This window comes from Microtus oregoni, unplaced genomic scaffold, assembly GCF_018167655.1.
Source record: "Microtus oregoni isolate MIOR12 unplaced genomic scaffold, Mior012 000123F_ref0000434, whole genome shotgun sequence".
Lineage (NCBI taxonomy): Eukaryota > Metazoa > Chordata > Mammalia > Rodentia > Cricetidae > Microtus > Microtus oregoni.
In genome coordinates, this window is record NW_024544755.1 from 402,839 (window position 1) to 420,093 (window position 17,255).

The 17,255-nt window shown below is 36.5% G+C and overlaps 1 pseudogene; it reads left to right on the plus strand.

Annotated features, from left to right (window-relative positions):
• The first annotated feature begins 3,273 nt into the window (after positions 1–3,273).
• LOC121444418 lies at positions 3,274–7,153 on the plus strand (annotated as a pseudogene).
• The last annotated feature ends 10,102 nt before the right edge of the window (positions 7,154–17,255 follow it).

Genomic DNA, 17,255 nt, shown 5'->3' on the forward strand with positions numbered 1-17,255 from the left:
GCTGCGCATCGTGGGACTGTGAAAAGCTTCTCAAGAGGACTTTAAACATGTGAAAGGAACAAATTCCAACTTTTAGAATTTTAATTTAAACATTTTAAGATTATAATGTAATTACATTATTTCTTCCTTCCCTTTTCTCCTTCTAAACCCTCCCATGTCCTCCTCCTTGCTCATGTTAAAATTCACGGCCCCTTTTGCCTTAACGGTTGTTCTTGTATTTGGATGTGTTTGTGTATTCCTAAATATTTTGAGTATTTAGGAATACACAAACACATCCCAGTTCAGTCTGTATAATGTTATTTCTATGTATGTTTTCTGGGCTGAACATTGGGTATGGGAATAACAAACTGGTGTGATTTTTCTATGGGCTATTTCTCCTGCTCTCAGCATTCCTTAGTTTCCTATAGTTCTTTCTTTAGGGTTGAGGTCTCATGGTCTTTTCCCCATTGGCTTGACATGCCTATTGGTGTTGTCCTTTTTAGCTCACGTTTGTGGTCATATTGGTGAGATTTTAGAAATATAACTTCTGACATTAGTAGGAGAAAATCTTACAGGAAAATCTCCTTTCTTCTGACTCCTACATTATTTCTTTCTGAATTCCACAATGATCTTCAAGCCTTAGGTGTGGGCATTGTGTTGTAAATGTATCTGTTGGGACTGAGGTCTACAGCTCTGGTTTTGGATTAGTAGTTTACTATATTGGTCTCTATCTGTTGCAAAGAGAAGTTTTTTTGATGAAGGGTGAGGACTATACTTGTTTTGCTAGATCAGGAAGGATGTGAAAGATCTGGTTGGTAGGGAGGTTCTAAAACTTTTACTTTTAAGATTGTCAAAGATTATATTTACTCTTAAATAATACATTGCTTTGAAATATGTGTACATTGAGGAGTGGATAAGTGGAGCTTATTGACATGTGCATCCCACGAGTATATGTCTTTTTCTGTGTGGTTTGAATGTGTAAAATTTCTATACTCAAAAAAATTTTAAGAACATAGAACATAGTGATTATCAATTGGCCAACTTTGTCTGTGATGCTGGAGACTAAACCCAAGACTCCATGCTTGTCAGGAAAGTGCTCTGCCATTGAGTCAACTCTCTGGCCTCAGGTATCCAATTTTTAATAGTGTAGATGGAGACCACTTTTTTTAATATTGTTCTGTGATTTGAAACTAAGCTATTCCTCTAGTCCTTTCCAGCAGCTTTGTAATGTCAGTTCTTTTCAGGTGCTGAGATTAAAGCCTAGAAAAATCTAGAGTTTTTTTTAAAAGATGTTTTATATTGTTAATAGTTGTCATGTTAAGGAGATTTCGAAAAAGCTGCATTAAAGATTGCTACCTTTATGTCTTATTAAAGTTGAAGCCTGTGAACTTTTCTTATTAACCCTCTATCAAACATACTGAGGAAAACATATGATACATGACAAGAAAGTTTAGAAGGTCTGAAATTTAGAGTGGATGCTAGACACCCACTCTGTGCTAGTTGAATGGGTATTTGTGCCATTTTTTTCTTTCCAAAGGAAGCATTAGCCTTTTATATGAAAGACCTTCTATCCTTTTACTTAATAAACTTCAATATTATATTTTACATAATGAGGAATAAGTTTCTAGTTTATTGTTAGTATTCTAGCACACTTCTTCCAAGGCTCAGGGAGCCTTCGGAAAGAGAGATTGGAGAGGGGGTCTGAGAGTATGCTAACACTGAAGAGGTAGCTGCAGGGGATCATCATTCATTATGCAGGCTGAGTGACTCATCAGATCCCGCCCTTCCCTGAGAGATATCAGGGGCACATAAGCGATGCTGGGAGGAAGGAGGTGTCATTGTTTTTAGTGATGTAGCAACTGATGAGTTGCACATGTTCCAGCAAATATGTCACAGTCATATATAGAAGTAATGACAATAAAATTCAATCTCTCTCTCTCTCTCTCTCTCTCTCTCTCTCTCTCTCACACACACACACACCACCACCACCACCACCACCACCACCACCACCACCACCACAGTAAAGACTGTAGACACTGTAGAATTTAGAAATAATAATGTACTTTCTATTTCTGGTGAGTTAAAAACCAGACCACCACATGATTGCTTACACGACTCATTGATTTCACTCCTTTAAATCACTGGCCCATGTGGGCATTCATATTTGTGATCCCTGCTAGATTCTCTTGATGTAGGAAGGTCATTTATCAATCTGTTGTTTCATTGGTTAATCAATAAAGAAAACTGCTTGGTCTGATAGGTCAGAAAATTAGGTAGGTGGAGTAGACAGAACAAAATGCTGGGAAGAAGGGAAGTGAGCCAGACACCATAGCTCTTCTCTCCAGAGCAGACACGATGAAGCTCCAGCCCAAGATGGACGTACACTAGAATCTCCCTGGTAAGACAGCACCTTGTGGTGCTACACAGATTATTAGATATGGGTTAAAACAAGATATGAGAGTTAGCCAGTAAGAGACAAGGGTCAAGCAGTGTTTAAATGAATACAATTTGTGTGTTGTTATTTCGGAGCATAAGCTAGCCAGGAGGTAGGGAGCTGGCAGCAGGAACGCAGCCTGCAGTTCCTTCTACAGAATTCTCTCTTAGCAATAATATAATTTTCAAGAAATTCTCCTTGAAGTTTTATTTTTCTTTTGAGATTTTTAAATTCCCACACTTGTTTATTAAATTTACACATATAAAGAGTTATATAAATTTAAAATGTTTAAAAATAAGTTTTTCCATGTGATCAAAATGGTAAATTATATTGTAATTAATTATTAAACTCATGAAAATGTAAATTGTTTTTATATTTGAACATAAAGCATATGCCACATACCCTTCTTGCTTCAAATTCATGATATTTACTTATTAACTTTGAAATTTTATAGGAAAGTTGTTCATATTTCTTGCTAGTCCTTTACCCCTGTATCTATACTTCACTGTACCTACCTGACGTATATCATCTGTATCTTTGATTATCTGTCGGAAAACAATTTTAACAGAATTCTCTCCTTAGCTTGTACCAGATGGTGAGGATATCTATTTTCTCCTTTTGTGGTTACCCTTTGGACAATGGCTGGCTGTCACTTGACACAGGTCAGATGGTTCTGGGTTCTGTGGTCTTTAAACTTGTACTTCTCCCTCTTCCTTCTGAGACCTAAGTGACTTTAATAAGAAAAGTCTGTAAATAAGCAAATTAAATAAAGACTCCAATAATAATGCAAACTTATCCCTAAAAATTTCACAGCCTGAGAATGATTTTATGTGTTTGTAACCAATAAGGGCAGGTATAACATGTTAAATGCTGTAGAAGGTATGTTTATAGATATTATATATATATATATATTATATACTAAATATACAGTATACATTATATATACATAAAGTATTGTGATCATCTCCACCAGTGGTTTTTATTTGAGTTATTTTTTAAATATCTATGCCTGCCCATTCATCATCTTTATGAAACTCATGATATTTTAAGATAATAATGTCTTTTACATGCCAGGATAACAGAGATGATAGACATTGAAAATAATTTCTGGAAGGTGCAAGGCATTCCATGTATCATTTGCAGTTGCCTCTCTAACTTTTGTCTTTAAAATGACTTATTTAAAATAAGACGGTTTTTACCCCAGAGTTCTAGAATACTGTGATGTTCTTTGTCCTGCAGTGAAAGTCAGTATTTTGTTCAGGAGAAATACATAGCTATGACTTAAAGAGAGCTTTTTCACGATAAGGCACTCTTGAGCAAGAATTGTTCATCAGGTAATGACTTTCCAAATAAAACTAAGAAATGCTTGCATCTTGAAAGCGGAATTTGTTCCGTAAAAGCTGTGAATGAACCATGTGAGGCATTATGCTGGTTCTTGTCACTCGGCTGTCCCTCTCCAGGAGGCAGGAAATTTCATCTCTTTGAAATTATGGATGGAAAAGATGAGAGACAAAGTAATACAAGTGCTCTTGAGGCCGCCATCAATGAATCATTGTTCATTAAACTGGATCCTGGGAAATCAAAGTCCTTGTGGATTTTAATAATAATATTATTTTCCTTATTCAGGTACAGTTTTCCAGTCCCTCTTAAAAATCAACTTCCTGGGAGTAATTTTAGAAATGACTGCAGCATTTCTAAATGAAGTATAGTGAGGTATGGTTACCATAGAGGAAACTTTCCCACCTTAAATAGACATTTAATGATATTTGACAAAATTGTACACTCAGGTAATTACCAGCATAATGAAGATGTCAGGTATTTTAGTGATGATGAAAATTCATAATCACCAAAATATCCCCTTGTGTGCCATCCTTGGCAATTACAATCAAGCTGTTATAGATGTTCATGTACAAATTTTTGTATAAATGTAAACTATACTTCAGTTTGACAAAATCCTAGCAATGAGTTTCATAAGAGATATGTAAATGGATGATGAAATATATAAAAACCTATTGAGTAACTTTCTTCAGTGATTATGCAGTTTTGGTAGGGGTGGATCAGATTTGTTGTTGCAAAAACACGTAACAAAAGCCAACTAAATTTAGGCGTATGGGCTCAGAAAACCAGAAAATTCATTTAATACCATAATCAAATGGTATTCTTGTGGGCCGTTTTCCCTCATAACTTCTGTTTAAAGTTCCTCTTGTAGGCGCCCATGTGTCTGCATTTTATATTGTTTTAGAATGTTTTACTGGCTCAGCTCCTTACATCACTTTAGGCCAAGCTCTCCAGTGTATATGGTTCAAAGTCTCTGACTTTAAATCCTGTCCAGAGTCTGGGTGCTCCCAGGAGAGACCCAGGGCCTCTGATACGGGATGTTTGCACAACACAGGACAGGACAGAACTCTCTTTTGCTTTTTCCTGATGACGCTCATCAAGTTTGCACAGGTTCCTTCACCTCACATTTCAGGAAGAGCTAGAGCTGCCTCAAAAAGCAAACAAACAAGCAAACAACAAACAATATGAGAATGAAGGGAATGAGGGCGTGGGTAGTGGTGATCCCTATCACCTCTGGAGGAAAGGGTCTGTGACCTTCCTCATGGCTGTGTTGTGCAAACATCCTGTCTCAGATTTCCTTGGCATTTAAAAGCACAAAACAATAGTGATATTTTCATTAAAAAATGTTCAGTTTAATTATGCTGAATTCTGTGTGATTTTAATGGATTTTTTTTTTGGCAGTGGTTGGTTGCTTTGTCTAATTTTAGGAGTTTCCCCATATGTCTTGTATCTAATGGAAAGAGCTCTAAGGGTCCCTAAGTGGTAAGATTTAGATTTGCTTCTCAGTTCCTAACACTTCATGTGTCAGCCTTCCCTGCATCTTGTTTCTAGGGAATCACTGACAACATTTACTTTTCATCTATTATTCATACTATAAATAAACATTTGAAGAACATTTATTTCTCTGAATCCCTTTTGTCGCATGGCCAGCATGGGTGTCACTCTGAAGATTTTACAGAATCACTGTTATCACCCGTTTCATCAACACTACCAATAGCAACATGGATAAAGTAGTAAGAAAAATATCAGTTACAATTTTACAATTATTGGCATAGCAAATAATATCGGTTCCTAAATATTATAAAAGAATCAAGTTTTGAGACTAAATAAAGAAATATAGAATGTACCTGAAGTAGCTGTAGCTAATAAAGTCCTCATCACTGTGGTTTAAATTCTTTATTTCTACTTTTAAAGAGTCATATAATTATGGGCTAGAGGGATAGCTCAGTAGGAAATCCCTTACACAAATATGTTGTTCTGAGTTTGATTCCCAGAATCCATGTGAAAAAATTTGATATGGTTGCATCTATCTGTGTGCTATGAAATGGTTATGCTACACTTTCTATGATTTCTCATATTGTACAGTATTTTATTAATCAGCTAAAGAACACAAAATGGAGTGTTATAATATTAAATGTATAGCCTTGAGTGTAGACATAGCAGTCCCTAAGTGATCAATAGTTAGGTAGATAGATAGATAGGTAGAGATAGTCTCCTTTTATGGTGGCACATATTCCCTAAGGAGAAGAAATAGGTAGATGATCAGTGCACGGACCCGAACTTGTTGAAGGAGAGAACCAAGTGATCAGGTGAATGGCTGCAGTTGCCTGGGAGGCCAGAAAACCTGTCTCCATAGAGCAGATAGAAGTAACACCACCAAAGGCTCACATAGTCAAATTAAGATTAGTGCCACTTCCCTTTGCCACACTGATACCTGTACCCTGAGGGAGCTGATCTCGAGGGGTGTGTCCCGGTGATCTTGGGACATGAAGGTGCTGGAATTGTGGGAAGCGTTGGTGAGGGGGTTACTAAGCATAAGACAGGCGATAGTGTCATCCCATTTTACTTTTGTCTGAGTCCAAAAACAAACCTTTGCCAGAACACGAGAGTCGCTCCGGAGGAAGGATTAATGCCAGATGGTACTGGCAGATTTGCCTGCAAAGGGAAGTCTTTTTGTCATTTCACAGGAACCAGCACTTTTTCCGAGTACACTGTTGTGGTTGACATCTCCACCGCTAAAGCTGACACTACAGCCCCTCTGGATAAAGCCTGCCTTCTCTGTTGTGGCATTTCAACCGGTTACAGTACTGCTGTAAACACTGCCAAGATGGAGACTGATTCTGTCTGTTCCATTTTTGTCCTGGAAGCCCGGGAATTGGCAGTGATCATGGGATGTAAAGTGGCTGGTGTGTTCCAGATCATTGACATCACATCAATAAAGACAAATTCTCAAAGACCAAAGCATTCAGGTCCTCTGACTGTATGAACCCCCAAGATTTCAGTAAACTCATCCAGGAAATACTCACTGAGATGCCAGATGGGAGGAGTGGACTACTCCTTCAAACCTATTGGCAGTATAAGGGGGGTGAGAGCAGCCCTCCAGGAAACCCGCAAAGACAGGGGTCAGGTGTGGGGGTCTGGTCAGAGGGTCAGTGTGGTGGTTGGCTTAGCTGCTTCAGGTGAAGAAATCATCACTTGTCCCTTTCACCTGTTGAAAGGACACACATCACCTTTAGAGGATAGAAGAGTAGAGAGTTTCTCAAAGCTGGTGTCTGAATATATGACCAAAAAAATAGAAGTTGAGTTTGTGCCTGGCCATGAGTTCTTGGACCAAATTAACAAATTCTTTACCTGATGTGTCAGGGGAAAAGCACTGGAACTCTTGTAAAAATGCTACCTTGAGAAGAGAACGCTGTCCTTCCTGTACTTTCTCCCGTGATCAGATAGGAACAGAGACAGATTTGCAGGAAACCACTAGAAGGAATGTGTGCAATCATGGCTGTAATCAAAACAAGGCAAATAGTCACAAGTTGATTTTCTGAACTCTCCACATAAATACTTGCTGCTCATCAAAGAATATTTTAACCTAATAAAAATACTTTCTACAAATAAAGAGAAGAAATAAGTTAACTAGACTAGTGTGTGTGTGTGTGTGTGTGTGTGTGTGTGTGTACACACATACATGGATATCGAGGCCAGAGCTTAGTATGAGATGCCTTCCTATAGTGCTTTTTACCTTTTCCTGTTTTCGTGACATGGTCTCTCACGGATCATGAAGATTAGCAACTCAGCTATGGTTAACTAGCCAGACCCAGAGAGCCTCTTATCCGCATCTCCAAAACCTCCTTAAAAGCCAAACTTTCTTTAATAAGTTAATAATGTATAACTTATAGCCTTGTGCCATTACAACAGAGACAAACCTATGTATCATTAAGTGCCTTCGTGGTCTGCAGTTCCTGTGATCATACTGGTTTTTTTCCACTGCATATCGTCATGTGCTTTGGCTTTAACTGAGACCACTGGCTAACCTAAGCCTGCATACTTGTTTATGGGCCTCTCATAACAGAGTCTATGAGGTGGAAGAATCTGTTGTACACAGAATGATGACTAATGATAACTATTCATACCCTCAATTTTGCTACATTCAAGTCTCCGGAGAGAAGAAAGGGGAAGAGGATCAGAGACACTGACACCTGCATTTTAAAGTAAACAAACTTGTCCTTCATTAAAATGAATTCAAATGAACGCAAGTGGCAAAAGGTGGCTTCCGAGGAAAGCTGTACCAGTGTCCAGTAGCTCCTAAGGGTCTCCATAGTAACTAAAATGGTTTCAAATGTTGATTTATTCCTCCAGGACCCAAGCAGATGTTTGGGTTTTCTAACTTTCTTATCACCCGAGCCATGTTCTGTTCTCCATAAGATAAGGATGCCCGGTATACAATCTGGGTATTATTTTTATGAATGGGTGCCCTGCTGTTGCATCCTGACAGTGTTATCAGCATGGCTTTACGCTTTTCTTGGTATTTTCCCATCAGGGATGCTTATGCTTTTTGATAGTCATGTGAATCCTGCTTTATTCAAGTATACTGCTTGAAATTCTGACCTTTGTGCTGGGCATGATAAAATATATTACAGTACTTTAAAAGGAGACTAACCTTATTCTCAGAATGTTTTGAAAATGCAGATTCTTTTAGAGTAGCTATAATTTAAATGGCAACATCTGCTATCATTTCTAATGTATTTCTTATAAAATAAAATTACTGAGTTAAAAATAAGATTTTCATGAGATGAAGCCTGGGTAATTGGACATTAAATATGTTTGTAAAAACTTGTTTTAGTGCATTTAAGATTTTATGTTTTCACATGAATTAGTCATTAGAAACAAAATTATATTATCTAAATTCATTTTAGGGACATCTATGAAAATTTAACCATTACATAGGGCACTCAATCCCCAAGCCACAAAGGCAATTAAGTAGCTATTAATATAAAATGGGAACCCTTATGTGAATCATCTCTTTAAATTGATGTTCCACTGTGTGGCAAAGCATGTACTTTTGGCATTTTCATGTTATCTAGCTCAGTACCTTGATCCTATTAATGTTTAATTAGTGTGGGCCCTGTTTAATTTAAGATCCCTTTGACTTTTCCTGTGTTATGTACTTCTATATCCACCATCAATCTTCACAGAATCCGATGTTGAGAAAAATGCATCCTTTGCTCTGTCAAGGGACACAGAGAAATTTTTGCTATCAATTCCTAATAATCCTAATACACTTGATGACCATCATTATCTATACGAGAAAACCACCGTTTCAAGTTAAAATGGGGAAAACAATTGCCCAATTACGCAAGTATTTGACATCATAGCACTGGTGGCCATTTAGAAGTGCTGACTGCCTAGATCCATCACATATGATCTCTGCATCATTTCTTTAGGTTATTCATTACTCAACAGCTCAGGCGAGCACATTGTTCTTCCAAAACAAAACTGCTTTTTCAGTTCTTGAAATGATGGAAGCTAGTTTTCTAACTCGCAGGGTTTATCCAAGTCTTTAACAAATATGACTTCAACTCCTAAACAGAATGCTGTTACACATAGACTGTGATGAGGAAGGCAACATTACTCTTAGAAAGTTCTTGACATCTTCATTTCAAGTTCACAAATTAAACAAAGAACTTTAGTTATGGGAACAATAAGAAAGCAGAGAAAAGGGAAGCCGGTTAGTTTTAGGATTCTTTCAGATATATACTGAGTTTGTAATGTAAAACACAGCTCATTGTATGGTTATAACATCATGGTTTCTTTAATAATTTGTGGGAGTCTTCCTTTCCCCTTTTGTTTCTGCCCTCCTGTTTTTTGGAGCTGTGTAGTTACTAGATCACAACCTATTCAAAGTCATGTTTTTCATTTTGATACTTCCAAGAATAAAGTCTGTTTCCTAATAAGTTAATGATAGCAATGTCATCTTGCCATCTGATACAGAAGTAAAACCCACAGTATATTTCAGTGGCATGGTCTAACTTATCCTGTTTGGATTTTATGGTTTTGAGTTAGCTTGGAGCTTAAGCTCACAAAGAAAAACTTTGTCTGGATTTTGCTGACCACTTCGATGCCCCTTTGATTGAGAAAATGAATAAGGATGGTAGAGAAAAAAATCCCTCAGGGAAGCCAACATTTCTACTCTCAGTTTATTAGTTTTCAGGGGTTGTAGATGTTTCTTTGATCAATGATAAAATTCTGAGGTTTTAGTCAGGAGCAGTTAGAGCATTTACTTCTAGTGAAATTTTAGTGTAACACAGCTTTATGAGAAAAACAAAACTCACTCAAGAAATTCTCAAAGATATGTGCTGCAGGATATACAATTATAACATTCTGCTAGTTTAAACATGAGCAAATCCATATAATGGTTTTCTGTAAAGAAAGTTGTATTTATTTTAAACAAGAGAATAAAAAAAGGCTTTTTCACTTTCTTCTAAGAGTCCCCTGGGAAATGGAACTTTTGGTTCCCATAAACTTTTGCAATCAAGAAAGTCATTTATTGTAAGAATTCAGCATGGTAGGAGATAGTGTATAAAACTGTAAAGTTTTCAATGGTATAAGCAAAATATAAATGACCAGAATCATCACAGAAGTAAAGATAGTCTAAAGAATATTTAATACAGAAGTGTTTTCAATAGTTACTTTCTTTAAGGATCTGTGATACATTTTTATCCCTTCAGACATCTCATTTCATGCTGGGAGAACATGTTTGAACTGAGAAGACCTGAGCTGTAACCTCAGATACACAACGCAGTTCTATGGTTGTCCTAGTAAGCCATGAACTTGGAGGTACCCAGATTTACTCTTTTAAGATGGTCATATCAGTCCATTTTTTGTGGAGTTACTTTGGGTTAGGCACAAAATATATAAACTGAGTAAGCATAACATGGATGAATATATAGCAATTTGAGAAGATGAAAAGAAATGAAAATTAGTGAAACATACTGAACTGTTTTTATATAAAACACTTTTTCTGGAAGTTCCCCAAGAGTGACTATCACAATTTACTCCATCATTATTGAAATAGCTACTTCTTTTGGGACCATCAACAATAGTACAATTCATGTGAAACTATGCCTTTTTTTACTCCTGAGATGATAATTATGGGTTTTATGGACACAAAGAGGAAAACAAAAAGATAAATACATATAGTGGTGACCCAAGAAATTATCTGCTGATTTCAAATGATCAAACAAATCTTTGAGTGAGATGAATAATCACTAATTAATTCAGCATTCATTCTACATTTTCCTCCAGGTAATCAGGGTAAAGAATCACAACTAAACTGCCTATGGGGAATGTGCCTATTACAGAAAAATCATTAAACTTCAAAATAATAAAGGCAAATGTTTGCATGAGCAATTATAAAAAACTTGGTTTGGTATTTTAGGCATCCTAATGTTTAGAAATTAATATTAATGTATGCATATCAATTTAAAAATTAATAATAGAAAATGTTGTTTAAATATTCTGTGTATGAGAGTTTTAGTGATTTGCTTCCGGCATGGGGAGAATTCAGAGTAATGTGATGATCTCTAACCAATTTCTCCATCTCACTGGTATTCCCAATGTTGTTTATATTAACTATGCAAATTGTTGCATGACCCTTCTGAGCCCAAGATTTACTTGTTAATTTCTAGGATGTTTCTGAAGATTAAAAGAATATGAAAACCTGAGTTTTCAGCCTAGCGGTTTCCAATAAATGTGATTTTTTTTCAGTGAGCTCTTATTTAGTCTCACAGCTTAGCTGAAGAAAATCTACAGCGTTTACACCGAGCAACTCAAAGACACAGAACGGAATAGCTAACTGACATAGTGTTTCAATGTGACTTACAATTCCTTACTTTTGTAAGTCATACAATACTTTCCAAAGTACTTTTATCTTATCTCTTATTTCATATAAATTTCTTGTTATAATCTGTTATAATACATTTAATTTTTTTTTTAAAAAACCTGTCTCATGGGGACCAGCATATACAGATCCTGTAAAAACTGCCACCACCTTGATGCTCCTGGTGAAACATATCTCTTCTTCTGACGTCCTTCACCACGGTTTACTCTTATACTTCTCAAAGAAGATGTATAACATACCTAAGTGTTACGATGGGTTGAAACTTAAATACAAAACCAGAATTTGATAGAGCCCATCTTCTCTCTCTTTGGTAGAGAGATGCATTGAAATTTACCTAGTTGTCTTAAGACTTAATCACTGGTTTCACTTTTACTCCTAGGATAACAGCTGCTTCCCCATTCTTCTCCAGTCCTATGTTTCTCTCTCAAATAGGTTGAGATATTAGTAGAGAAAACTATACTGATTCTGTTTCTCCACAAACTTCAATATGACTTCAGAAATTGAACTAAAATAAAATCAAGGGTAAAAGAGTTTGAGTGACTGGCTCAAGGACATAGTGAATACTTTGATTCAAGAAACAAATCCACAACATCAGACATATTTTTAAAAATTACTTCTTTTAAAAATCTAAGAAATTGTACTTATTGGGCTGAGACTCATATGCTCTGTGATTTGTAAAAGTTACTTTAAGTTTCCCTTGCCATTGTGCATTCATGTCTAAAATAGAGTTGTAATACATTATTGGATTAATTTGACAGTTAAAACAATGAACACAAAGTATACCCAAGTTTCATATATGCCACCTATTAAGTGTTTCAAAATTCTCATAAAAGCTGCCATATTGTGACAGCTTTTGTATAGGACCTGGGTTCAGTTCCCAGCACTTGAAACTCCACTTCCAGGGAATTCGATGTGTTTGTTGGCACCAGTGATGCATATGGTGCATGTTCATACCTGTAGACATACACATGTACACACAAAACAAGAATAAATATTTAAAACGGTATAGTTTCCTCAATGCTATAAAATTATATTGTTCTTTAAAAAAAAATAAACATTATCTCTGCAAGTCGAGGTCCCGCAGAGTTACACTTCTTAGGCTGCATGTTGCCTTGCCCCAGAGATTATTTACCATACCGGAGAGCATCTGTGCCATTCTCCTTGTTAGTGCTGCCAGTCAGTGGTTTCTTCTCATTACAGCTAAGAGTTATGCAGAAAGAAGCCTTAATCTCTGTCAGTGCAAGATTAATTGTTAGGTATTTTGGTTTCTAAACTATTGATACATTGGAAAATCAATTTTGGCATCAACTATGAAGTCTGAGATAGCCTTGCATTTTTTTTAAGTTGGAATGCCATGTTTCAAGATAACAGTGTCACTTTCTATAGCATCTCCTGTTTCTTTATATCTAATGAAATATTTTATAGTTACTACTTTGATATAACTCACTTCTCCATTTCTTAAGTTTTGTTAGTTGTGACAAATGCTGACTCTTTGCATGTATGGAAGTGTTTATGTACTTTGTCTATCCCTATGAAAACAGCCCCTTTAGTCAATAGTAGGTCCTGTCTTTTTGTACCTTCCTCATCCTGTCAACACTCCAAGACTTTTCAATAAGTGTAAACTAGGGCCTCTAGATGTCACTATTTCTTTAGTAAAGCATACTATAAATAAGTACTCCAAATTTTGATTCTCGTCCAAGATCTACGTGAACATTTAGTCACTTCATATACTAACAAGTTTAGAACACTTGAAGATTTACTCAGTGTACTTGTCTATTTTTAAAGAGCTAAGTAGCACTGTTCGCAGGGTTATTTTTTCCTAGGCAGCTCTCCAGATGTTCCCATATCAGATATGCATTCACTTCCCCAGAATAGGCATTGGGAGCAGAGTCGATCACTTTATGAAGCAAAGATTATTTAGTGGTTGAAACTTATCAATTTATACCCTAGATTCTAAATTGGCTATTACAACATTTCCTAAGATGTCATGCCTGTGAATAATAGATTTCAGTTTTTATCACTGTGATCCTGATATAGGGACATGCCTAAGACATAATTATTAGGTTCTTAATTATCTTTCTACTTAAACAGTGATATTAATATTATATTAAAATCTATGATATTAAATATTAGCCATGTTTGAATGGCAGGGATCTGAAGTCATCTCAGTCAGCTGTTCCCCTTTTCAGAATGATTTCATAATAAAGGGAGAAATGGAGCAGGGTGCTATGGTGAATTACTATAATCCCAACATTTTGAAGACTGAGGCAGGGTGATTACTGGGCATCTGAGGCAATTTTAGACTATCAAAGGAATAATATGATATCCAGAGCTACATAGTGACCCTTATGAGACACACACACATACACACACACACACACACACACACACACACACAGAGAGAGAGAGAGAGAGAGAGAGAGAGAGAGAGACTGAGAGAGACTGAGAGAGAGAGAGAGACTGAGAGAGAGAGAGAGAGAGACAGAGAGAGAGACAGAGAGAGAGAGAGAGAGAGAGAGAGAGAGAGACTGAGAGAGAAGAAAAACATAGAAGGAAAACCATACAATACAAGCAAGATTTTTTTTTTTTTTGATTTTCGAGACAGGGTTTCTCCATAGCTTTTGGTTCCTGTCCTGGAACTAGCTCTTATAGACCAGGCTGGCCTCGAACTCACAGAGATCCACCTGCCTCTGCCTCCTGAGTGCTGGGAATAAAGGCGTGTGCCACCACCGCCCAGCTTACAAGCAAGATTTGATCAGCCAAATGGAATGCTATCAGTGTAACCACTACATTCCTAGGGCAGGTGCCATGCCCAGGAGGAGTTGACCTGAAAAACTCACCCAAATTTTGGTGCTTCTTGTAGATTTAGACATGTTAATTTCTTCCTATTAATGCTGTTTAAATTATTGGAAAATTCTGCATTAATTGAGAATGCCTCAGCCTTCCCTCCTTCATAGTTACTGTATCCCCTGCACAGTTTCACTGACTTTCCTACCATAACTACACTTGTGACGTGTTTTAGTTTTTCTGTGAAGTATAAAACTACAATGGAAAAAATATGGTACCTGTCTTTCTAAGACTGGCTTAAGTCACTTAATATGAAAATATTCAGCTTCAAGGTAAGTTTTAAAAATTCCAGATAGATCTATTAATACATAAGGTTTCCCTAATGCCTTTGGTATCTTCACATAGACTTTTCTATTCATCTCTGATGGGCCTATAATGACAGCCTTGCTTTTTTCTTTCTGACATTGATAAATTGTGTTTTATCTTTCTAATTTTCCTTAGAGCTAAAATTGAACTTACTTAATTTTTTCTGTTATATATATTGCATTTTTCTAATGCATATTTGTCTTATATTTCATTAATCTCTTCTCATCTAATTCTTTCCTCTGAAAGTCTTCAGAGTTAAATTTACTAACATTTCTCTAGATTTTGAGATGAGAGCTTGACTTACTAATTTTTAATTAGTCTGCTTTAACGTGTTCAATAAAAATTTAAAAATATATTTGTGCATTGTTTAGCAGCATAATAATTTTATGACACATTATGTCATCTATTAGTTTAAAATATATTATAAATTCTATCATAATTGATTCTTTAATCTAATAATTATATAAAAGTGTGAAGTCTTTAGAAAATTTTTATCCATTTAAATTATTTAATTAAAAATTATTTATTTGTTGGATTAAAGACCTCAATATAAATCCAACCACACTAAACCTGATAGAGGAGAAAGTGGGAAGTAGTCTTCAATGCATGGGCACAGGAAACCACTTCCTACGTATAACTCTAGTAGCACAGACAATAAGAGCAACAATAAATAAATGGGACCTCGTGAAACTGAGAAGCTTCTGTAAAGCAGGACACAGTCAATAAGACAAAAAGGCAGCTTAATGAATGGGAAAAGATCTTCATCAACCCCACATCAGACAAAAGACTGATGTCCAAAATATATAAAGAACTCAAGAAATTAGACATTAAAATTCTAAATAACCCAATTAAAAATGATTTACTGAACTAAACAGAGATTTCTCAACAGGAGAATTTCAAATGGTCAAAGGATACTTAAAGACATGTTCAACTTCCTTAGCTATCAGGGAAATGCAAATCAAAACAACTTTGAAATACACCTGTCAGAATGGCTAAAATAAAAAAGACTAATGATAGCCTTTGCTGGAGAGGATGTGGAGTAAGGAGAACACTCATCCATTGCTGGTGGGAATGCAAACTTGTGCAACTACTTTGGAAATCAGTGTGGCAGTTTCTCAGAAAATTGGGAGTCAACCTACCTCAGGATCCAGCAATACCACTCTTGGGAATATAACCAAAAATGCTCACTCATATTACAAGACATTTGTTCAACTATGTTTATAGCAGCATTATTTGTAATAGCCAGAACCTCAAAACAAGCTAGATGACCCTCAACAGAAGAATGGATAAAAAAAGTGTGGCACATTTAAACATTAGGGTACTACTCAGTGATAAAAAAAACAAAACAAAACAATGATTTCTTGAATTTTGTATGCAAATTCATGGAAATAGAAAACAGTATCCTGAGTGAGATAACCCAGACCCCAAAATATGAATATGTTATGTACTCACTCATTAGTGGATACTAGCCCTAAGCAAAGGACAATGAGCCTATAGTTCATGATCCTAGAGAAGCTAAGTAATAAGGTGAACCCCAAAAATCATATATAGATCAACCTGGAAATTAGAAGCAGACAAGATCTGACAAAGTTTGGGAGCATAAGGGCAGGGGGTAGAAGAAAGGGTAGAAAGGGAAAAGGAGGGGAGAAGGAGAAGGTTGGGGAGAACTTAAGGGAATGGGATAGTTGAGATAGAGGAAAGACAGATAGGAGAGCAAGGAAAGAGATATCTTGATTGAGGGAGTCATTTTGTGGTTAGCAAGAAACCTGGCTCTAGAAAAATTCCCAGGAATCCACAAGGATAACCCCAGATAAGACCTTAAAAAATAGAGGAGAGGGTGCCTAAACTGGCCTTTCCCTGTAGTCAGACTGATGATTATCTTAAATATCACCATAGAACTTTCGTCCAACAACAGATGAAAACAGAGACAGAGACCCACATTGGAGCACTGGACTTATCTCCCAAGTTCTAGTGAAGAGCAGAAGGAGGGAGAGTATGAGCAAGGAAGTTAAGACCACGAGGGATTCACCTACTGAGACAATATGCCTGAGCTAATGGGAGCTCACCAACTCCAACTGGACTGGGAATGAATGAGCATGAGATCAAACTAGTCCTTTTGAATGTGGTTGACACTTGGAACAGACTGAGGGGCCAATGACAATGGCACTGGGATTTGTCTCTACTGCATGTTTTGGCTTTTGGGGATCCTATTCTCTTTGGATATATACTTTCTTCAACCTGGATGTAGTGGGGAGGGCCTTGGACTTTCCACAGGGCAAGGTGCCTTGCCCTCTTTTAAGATTGGAGGGGAGTAGGGGAGAGGGTATGTGAAGAGAGTGGGAGGAGGGAGGAAGTGGAAATTTAAATTGGTATTTTTGAAGTAATAAAATAAAATAATAAATAAATAAAATAAAAATTATTCATTTGTTTTATAAATTCCAAAGCTGGTTTCTATCT